We start from the raw sequence: 10,017 nt of genomic DNA on the forward strand, positions 1-10,017 counted from the left end.
TTTCATCTTTTGTCACCCTGCAGTACAATGCTTATGACTGGCTTCTTAATTCATAAATGTCCAAAGGATAATATACAATTTCTTTATCAGAGAAAACCAGAACTTAGGGTAATTTGGTGAAATGGGCAACTGTACAAATCGTATAAATTACAATAGCACTTTAACATATACGGATCCGTAGTGCTTTTACAGCACTATCTAAGCAGTTTACAATGTCGGCAAATTAGCCCCAACAAGCTGGGTCCTCATTTTACTGAGTTGGATGGAAGACTGAGCCACCTTTGAGTCTTTTCAGGATTGAACTCCAGGCTGTGGGCAGAGTTAGCCTGCAATACTGCATTCTAACCACTACATCACCAGGGGTTAAATAAATCCTCCACTGTATATATTTAAAATATTAAACTATGTAGATCTTCAATTAATGTTGTTTGTGGAACAAACAATGGGGAACAATGCAATACAATGCCACACTTTTTGAAATGATTCATTTGTGGAAAACTCAGCTGAGTTTGACCTTACAAGATACAAATTATTTATTAATAACATTGGCTGATGAAGTAACCGAATGACAGAAGATTACACAATCAAAGAATTAGTACATAGTTCTACTTAGTATTAAGTTTAAACTATAAATAACATCTGCAGGTGTGCAACATAACGTAGAGATATTACATTTATACTAGGAATAGGGGCTATTTTTAATTGCATTGTGCAATTTAAGTACAAAGGTTTCTATTCAGATATCCGGTGCATTTTTTTTCAGGCAGAGCAAATCTGGACATCTTGAATTTGTCCTTTTAAAAGCACCTTTGAGACAACTGTGACCTGGGAGACTGTGAATTCTAGTCCTGTTTTCACAAATATTTTCAGAAAGTTTTCCTTCTGTAAATTCAGATTACTCTAGTCAACCAAATGAAATTGTGGTTTAACCTTAACATTTGAGTTGATACCTAGGCTCAATTACATCCATCATGAGCTCATGATGATGAAAGCTTTCATTTTGAATAAATGTCTTGTTTGCCACAATATGGAACAATTTGAGCTATTCCTCACACTTGTTGGGGATACATTTGGGGATATTTATGGCTGAGTTCCTTAAACAATTTCTAGGGAGTAAGACTCATTGAACACTGTAGGCTGATTCCCCCCTGGGTAATAACTTGGATAGGATTGTGCTGCAGACTGTAAATGATGAATATAACCAATAATATCCCTTAAACAGTCTCTATATTCTGCTTTTTGTCTAAGAATAAATGAGGATTTGAATCAGCAAGGACTATCTTGTTATAAAGTAACCTTTAAAAGCACCTTTGAGACAACTGTGACCTGGGAGACTGTGAATTCTAGTCCTGTTTTCACAAATATTTTCAGAAAGTTTTCCTTCTGTAAATTCAGATTACTCTAGTCAACCAAATGAAATTGTGGTTTAACCTTAACATTTGAGTTGATACCTAGGCTCAATTACATCCATCATGAGCTCATGATGATGAAAGCTTTCATTTTGAATAAATGTCAAAAGGAGAATATACAATTTCATTATCAGAGAAACCAGAACTTAGGGTAATTTGGTGAAATGGGCAACTGTACAAATCGTATAAATTACAATAGCACTTTAACATATACGGATCCGTAGTGCTTTTACAGCACTATCTAAGCAGTTTACAATGTCGGCAAATTAGCCCCAACAAGCTGGGTCCTCATTTTACTGAGTTGGATGGAAGACTGAGCCACCTTTGAGTCTTTTCAGGATTGAACTCCAGGCTGTGGGCAGAGTTAGCCTGCAATACTGCATTCTAACCACTACATCACCAGGGGTTAAATAAATCCTCCACTGTATATATTTAAAATATTAAACTATGTAGATCTTCAATTAATGTTGTTTGTGGAACAAACAATGGGGAACAATGCAATACAATGCCACACTTTTTGAAATGATTCATTTGTGGAAAACTCAGCTGAGTTTGACCTTACAAGATACAAATTATTTATTAATAACATTGGCTGATGAAGTAACCGAATGACAGAAGATTACACAATCAAAGAATTAGTACATAGTTCTACTTAGTATTAAGTTTAAACTATAAATAACATCTGCAGGTGTGCAACATAACGTAGAGATATTACATTTATACTAGGAATAGGGGCTATTTTTAATTGCATTGTGCAATTTAAGTACAAAGGTTTCTATTCAGATATCCGGTGCATTTTTTTTCAGGCAGAGCAAATCTGGACATCTTGAATTTGTCCTTTTACAATTTCCTATGTCCTTGAGATATGACCTTTCATCTGTTGATGCCATTTTGATTTATGAAAGTGTCCCTAGGTTTTAAGAAATGGGAAGATGGGCAAGCACTGTGCAAACAGGATTTTGCAAAACTGACAAGAGGACAGAGTTGGCCTATTAAGCAAAACTACAAATATGGCCTGTCCCTTGCATAGACAGACTCTCCAAAGGTTTGTTTCTAAGGATGCTGAACTGAAGAACTACAATTATAGCTGTGCATAAGGAATAATGGCTAAACAAAGGAAGTTATATTAAAATGTCTGCATTATTAAAAAAAAAGAAAAGATAATAGATTAGTTTTGTGAAAAAAGCTGGAGAAATAGGGCCCAGAAATTGATATCTGAGCCCTAACCATAGTAGGTTTACTATGTAAATTAAAGTAGGGCCCTATTTAAAAATAAAGGTAGGAATGAAATGTTACTAATGTAGCAGCAGCTACTCTTTGGAATGAGGTAGTTTCCCCTCTCCTTCCAAAGATCAGGGTGGCTCCAACCCTCCTAGTGTTTTGGGAGCCTTGAAGACTAGGCTGTTTGCCCAGTCAGTCCCTTCTGAGCAGTGGTAAAATCTGAACCGGTTTATGACCAGTTCGCTGGCTGCGCATGCAAGGTGCATGTGTGTGCAGTGCACACCAAAAGGAGGCATGGGGTAAGTAGAACAGTGCACATCGGGGGTGGGGGTGATCAGCTGTGGTGCACAATCTTTTTTTTTTTACTTTTAAAAGCATTTTTTTTAACAACCTATTCGGCCGATCAGGCAGCTCAGCTGGGATCGTCAGAGCCTTTTTAAAAACCTTTTAAAAGCACTTTTTACTGAATAGGTTGTAAAAAAAAGCTTTTAAAAGTAAAAAAAAGGCTCTGACAATCGTGTGGCTCAGCTGTGATCATCAGAGCCATTTTTTTAACCTTTTAAAAGCATTTTTTAAAAAGAAGTGGGAAGCGGGGAAGCGGGCGACCAGGCAATGGTGAGCATGGGTGGGTGGAGGGACAGGGATTTTTGCTACTGGTTCTCTGAACCACCTGCCGCCATCGCTACTGGACTGGCCGATCTGGTCTGAACTGGGAGCATTTCACCCCTGCTTCTGAGTAGCATTATCTGTGTTTTAATTGCTGTCTGTTTTTGCCACCTTTTTTCTCCTCTGTGTTTATAGTTACGCTGTTTTATTGCTATTTTTTCCTGTGTTTTTACTTTGTGAACTTCCCAGAGTATCCTGAAGTTAGGCAGTGTACAAATTTAATAAACAATAAAAATACATAAAACATGAATTAAGCAGAGAGCCAGTTTGGTTTAGTGGTTATTAAGGAAAGTGGCTAGAAACTGGGAGACTGTGAATTCTAGTCCTGTTTTCACAAATATTTCAGAAAGTTTTCCTTCTGTAAATTCAGATTACTCTAGTCAACCAAATGAAATTGTGGTTTAACCTTAACATTTGAGTTGATACCTAGGCTCAATTACATCCATCATGAGCTCATGATGATGAAAGCTTTCATTTTGAATAAATGTCTTGTTTGCCACAATATGGAACAATTTGAGCTATTCCTCACACTTGTTGGGGATACATTTGGGGATATTTATGGCTGAGTTCCTTAAACAATTTCTAGGGAGTAAGACTCATTGAACACTGTAGGCTGATTCCCCCCTGGGTAATAACTTGGATAGGATTGTGCTGCAGACTGTAAATGATGAATATAACCAATAATATCCCTTAAACAGTCTCTATATTCTGCTTTTTGTCTAAGAATAAATGAGGATTTGAATCAGCAAGGACTATCTTGTTATAAAGTAACCTTTAAAAGCACCTTTGAGACAACTGTGACCTGGGAGACTGAGAATCTCTATGGCCATTGAGGAGGAGAAAGGTGTGTTGGAAACGTTCCTGAATTAGGTTACTTGTAAAAATAATCATGGCGGAATGGCAGCAAGCAAAGGCATGTGTGTGCAGTGCACACCAAAAGGAGGCATAGGGTAAGTAGAACAGTGCACATCGGGGTGGGGTGATCAGCTGTGGTGCACAATCTTTTTTTACTTTATTCAAATTTATATACCGCCCTATCTCCCGAAGGACTCAGGGCGGTTCACAGGCAAATAAAACAGCATATATATATATATATATATATATATATATATATATATATATATATATATATATATATATATATATATATATATATATATATATATATATATATATATATATATATATATATATATATATATATATATATATATATATATATATATATATATATATATATATATATATATATATATATATATATATATATATATATATATATATATATATATATATATATATATATATATATATATATATATATATATATATATATATATATATATATATATATATATATATATATATATATATATATATATATATATATATATATATATATATATATATATATATATATATATATATATATATATATATATATATATATATATATATATATATATATATATATATATATATATATATATATATATATATATATATATATACAAATTAAGAAACCATTAAGAAAACATATTCAAAAGCCTGATTATTAAAATAATATAGATATTAAAACCAATTAAAACCCCTATAAAATTTAAAAATTTAAAAATTTAAAAATTTAAAAATTTAAAATTAGAAAATTTAAAATTAGAAAATTTAAAATTAGAAAATTTAAAATTAGAAAATTTAAAATTAGAAAATTTAAAATTAGAAAATTTAAAAATTTAAAATTAGAAAATTTAAAATTAGAAAATTTAAAAACTAGTCCAGTCCCGCAGATAAATAGGTGTGTTTTAAGCTCATGACGGAAGGTTCGGAGGTCTGGAAGCTGGCGGAGTCCTGGGGAGTTCGTTCCAGAGGGTGGGAGCCCCACAGAGAAGGCCCTTCCTGGGCGCCGCCAGACGGCACTGTCTAGCTGACGGCACCCTGAGGAGTCCCTCTCTGTGAGAGCGCACGGGCCAGTGAGAGGTATCCGTAGCAGTAGACGGTCCCGTAAGTAGCCCGGCCCTATGCCATGGAGCGCTTTAAAGGTGGTTACCAGAACCTTGAAGCGCACCCGAAGGCCACAGGTAGCCAGTGCAGTCTGCGCAGGATAGGTGTCATACGGAGCCACGAGGGCTCCTCTATAACCCGCGCAGCCGCATTCTGAACTAACTGCAGTCTCCGGATGCCCTTCAAGGGGAGCCCCATGTAGAGAGCATTGCAATAATCCAGGCGAGACGTCACGAGGGCGTGAGTGACCGTGCACAGGGCATCCCGGTTCAGAAAGGGGCGAACTGGCGCACCAGGCGAACCTGGTAAAAGCTCTCCTGGAGACGGCCGCCAAATGATCTTCAAAAGACAGCCGCTCATCCAGGAGGACGCCCAAGTTGCGCACCCTCTCCATCGGGCCAGTGACTGCCCCGACAGTCAGCCGTGGACTCAGCTGACTGTACCGGGATGCCGCATCCACAGCCACTCTGTCTTGGAGGGATTGAGCTTGAGCCTGTTTCTCCCCATCCAGACCCAGACGGCCTCCAAACACCGGGACAGCACTGATAGCTTCGCTGGGGTGGCCCGGTGTGAAAAGTACAGCTGGGTGTCATCAGCGACAGCTGGTACCTCACACCAAGCCACTGATGATCTCACCCAGCGGCTTCATATAGATGTTGAACAGAAGGCGAGAGGATCGACCCCGCGGCACCCCACAAGTGAGGCGCCCGGAGCCGCCCTCTGCCCCCCTGTCAACACCGTCTGCGACCGATCGGAGAGATAGGAGGAGAACCACCGATAAACGGTGCCTCCCACTCCCAATCCCTCCAACCGGTGCAGCAGGATACCATGGTCGATGGTATCAAAAGCCGCTGAGAGGTCTAATAGGACCAGGGCAGAGGAACAACCCCTATCCCTGGCCCTCCAGAGATCATCCACCAACGCGACCAAAGCCGTCTCAGTGCTGTAACCGGGTCGGAAACCGGACTGGAACGGGTCTAGATAGACAGTTTCCTCCAGGTGCAAGGGAAACTGATATGCCACCATATTTCTACAACCTTCGCCGAGCGGGTTGGAGACCGGACGATAATTACCTAAAACAGCCGGGTCCAGGGAAGGCTTCTTGAGGAGGGGTCTCACCACCGCCTCTTTCAAGGCGGCTGGGAAGACTCCTCCACCAAGGAAGCGCCAGAATAGCCTGAGCCAGCCTCGTGTCACCTCCTGAGTGGCCAGTACCAACCAGGAGGGCACGGGTCCAGTAAACACGTGGTAGCATTCAGCCTACCCAACAACCTGTCCATGTCCTCGGAGCCACAGGGTCAAACTCATCCCACAAAATGTCACCAAGACCACCCTCAGACGCCCATCTGAGTCACCGCAATTCTGGTCCAGACCGTCCCGGTTGAACGATTTTATCGTATAGATAACCGTTAAACTCCTCAGCACGCCCCTGCAACGGGTCATCCCGCCCCTGATGAAGGAGGGAACGAGTCACCCAAACAGGGCGGCTGGGCGGTTATCTGCCGATGCAATGAGGGAGGAGGCGAGCTACGCCTCGCTTCCTCAATGCCACTAGGTAAGCCCTATTATAGGACTTCACTAGTGTCCGATCAGCCTCGAACGGCTAGACCTCCAGGAACTCTCTAGGCGCCTTCTCCGGCGCTTCATCCTCTCAGCTCCTCGGAGAACCAAGGAGCCGGTTGGGACCCGCGCCGGTCAGAGGCCGCAAAGGCACGACACGGTCTAGGGTTTCACCGCGCCTGTTCCCAGGCCGCAACAAGTTCCTCAGCCGTGCCGTGAGCCAGACTCTCAGGAAGTGGCCCAAGCTCCGTCCGAACCTCTCCGGTCCATCAGGCGCCTGGGACGGAACCAACGATCGGCTCCGCCTCCCTGCGGTGTTGAATGGCGGTCAGAAAGTCCAGGCGAAGGAGAGAGTGATCTGACCATGACAAAGGTTCAATGACTATTTCCTTCAAGTCCAGATCTCTCAACCACTGACCAGAGACAAAAATCAAATCCAAAGTGCCTCCCCCAATGTGAGTAGGGCCATCAACTACTTGGGTCAGGTCCAAGGCCGTCATGGAAGCCATGAACTCCCGAGCTGCTGTCGATGACGAGCCGGAAGATGGCAAGTTAAAGTCCCCCATGACTAAAAGTCTGGGGGTCTCAACTGCCACCCCAGCAAGCACCTCCAGGAGCTCGGGCAGGGCAGCTGTCACGCAGCAAGGAGCCAGGTACGCGACCAGCAAGCCCATCTGACACCTATGACCCCATCTCACAAAGAGGGATTCGCACCCGGCAATCTGAGGTACAGTGGTCTCCCTCGGCTCCAGACTCTCTCTAATCACAACCGCCACCCCCCCACCCCTACCCTGAGCCCTCGGCTGATGGAATGCACGGAAACCCGGTGGGCACATCTCGACAAGGGGCACGCCCCCTTCTGCACCCAACCAGGTCTCCGTAACGCCCATAAGGTCCGCGGCACCCCCCTGGATAAGATCATGAATTAGGGGGGCCTTATTGGCCACGGACCGTGCGTTGCACAGCATCAGCCGAAGGCCCAGGCTCTGAGAGTCTTGACCATCCGGGAAACGGGAGAAGTCTGGGGGCTCGGGGCGCGCGGTCGCCTGCAAACATCGAGCGCGCGCCCCCAAAGAACGATATGAGCCCCCGCTCATAATAATATTTTTTTTCCAAAACTCTAAGCTGTGCTGAACATGGTATCACCATGAATGCAGCTCAAGTTAAAGGCTACATCGGGTCTGACTTATATTTGTGTCATCAAAGGGTTATAAAAGAAATCTTTTTACATCTCCCCTCATCCCCTACCCTGATTCAGGCTGCTCTGTGGCTTAGCATTTCTCTCTCCAGGTCATTATTTGTAAACATAAAAGTCAATTCTAACCCCCACAACAAAATGTGTAGCTGTTAAGATTGCAAAGCAGATATTGAAATACGACTCTAGAGATTTCTTGTCAAAAGCAACCCGTATTTATTAAAATGATTGTTGGCTCCTCACAGGTGTCTTATCTTCCCCTCCTCCCTGTTACTTTCCCTCCTTTCTGTACAAACTCCCATAAAGGAGGAGGGGGGAGGCAAAGCCAAAGGAACACTCAGTGAATATGTGATGCTATTTTTAGAGAGGGGTTTCATCCAATTGCAGTTCAGTAGACTAGTTGTCAAGGCAAGCACGAGAAGATGGTTAAGGTTGAAGTTGTCAATGATTCAGCAGCACCGGCTGTTGCCAGTGCTGCTTGCTCTGCTCTGAAGAGTATGTGCATTTGTACAAATCCATGTGATGTAAGGGCCAGAAAGATGAGCTTTGGAAAGAAAAAAAACCATGCTCACCTGGAAACCTTGTACTGATTCTGGGTTAAATCAGAATGATAAATGTTCTACCTGCAATTTAAATCTCTGGCATTTCAATGCCACTCTGCATGGAAAAATTGACATATATGGAACTATGGTTTTGGCAGCACGAAAAGGGGGAATGCAGGTCAGCACAGAGTTTACTTTGGAGCAAGGGTGACAATGATATCATTGGTAGGAGCCCTGGAATAAATGTCAAAAGACTGCAGCAATGACAATAACAATTGCGGTTTTACTACTGTTTTTCATACGTTAGCACAACGGAAGAGAGGGAAGAGGCAAAAGAAATCAAACTGAGGCTACAGAGACCTTTTAAAAAAGAAAATGCAATTTGCACTTTATGCTGCTGCTTTCAGGTGGTTACACTTTGCGTTAAGGTTTGCATTTCTAATCACAAGCTAACATTTCAATTGGCCAAAGTTCATTGGCTAAATTCAATGTATGTTACCAGTTAAATGAACATACTAACTAGCAGGCACCATTGAGCTCGATGGGGGCAACTCCAATCACTAGATGAGTGCTGTGATTCCCCCCACACCAGAGGTGAGTTTCAGCAGGTTCTGACCAGTTCTGGAGAACCGGTAGCGGAAATTTTGAGTAGTTCGGAGAACCGGTAGTAAAAATTCTGACTGCCCCCCCTCATCTATTCTCTGTCTCCCAAGTCCCAGCTTATTGGGAGGAAATGAGGATTTTGCAGTAACCTTCCCCTGGAGTGGGGAGGGAATGGAGATTTTACAGTATCCTTCCTCTGCCACGCCCACCAAGCCATGCCACGCCCACCAAGCCACGCCCACCAAGCCACACCCACAGAACCGGTAGTAAAAAAAATTTGAAACCCAGCACTGCCCCACACCTAATTAGACCTTAGTTTCGGTTGCTTGTTCCTTTTTAACTTCAATGTTAGCCTGAACATAAAAATGGTGAAAAGTCTAAATTTTTGTTTATTCGTAAACTGTATGGGCTGCATATCTTACCTCAGGGTAGCTCTGGGTGGCTTACAATCATAAAGAAATAAAAACTCAATGACTTGGACAAGGGGAACTGATCAAATTTGCAGATGACACCAAGCTGGCAGGAATAGCCAACACTCCGGAAGATAGACTTAAGATACAGAAGGATCTTAAGATACAGAAGGCTTAAGATACAGACTTGAACATTGGGAGCTATTTAACAAGATGAAATTCAGTGGTGAAAAAAGTAAGGTTCTACATTTAGGCAAAAAAACCCCAAAATGCACAGGTACATTATATGTGGTACCTTGCTCAACAATGGTAACTGTGACAGGGATCTTGGAGTCCTAGTGGACAATCACTTAAATATGAGCTAGTTGTGTGCTTCAGCTGCTAAAAAAGCCAACACAGTTCTAGGCTGCATA

The sequence above is a fragment of the Ahaetulla prasina genome, chromosome 1, assembly GCF_028640845.1.
Source record: "Ahaetulla prasina isolate Xishuangbanna chromosome 1, ASM2864084v1, whole genome shotgun sequence".
In the NCBI taxonomy this organism is placed as follows: domain Eukaryota; kingdom Metazoa; phylum Chordata; class Lepidosauria; order Squamata; family Colubridae; genus Ahaetulla; species Ahaetulla prasina.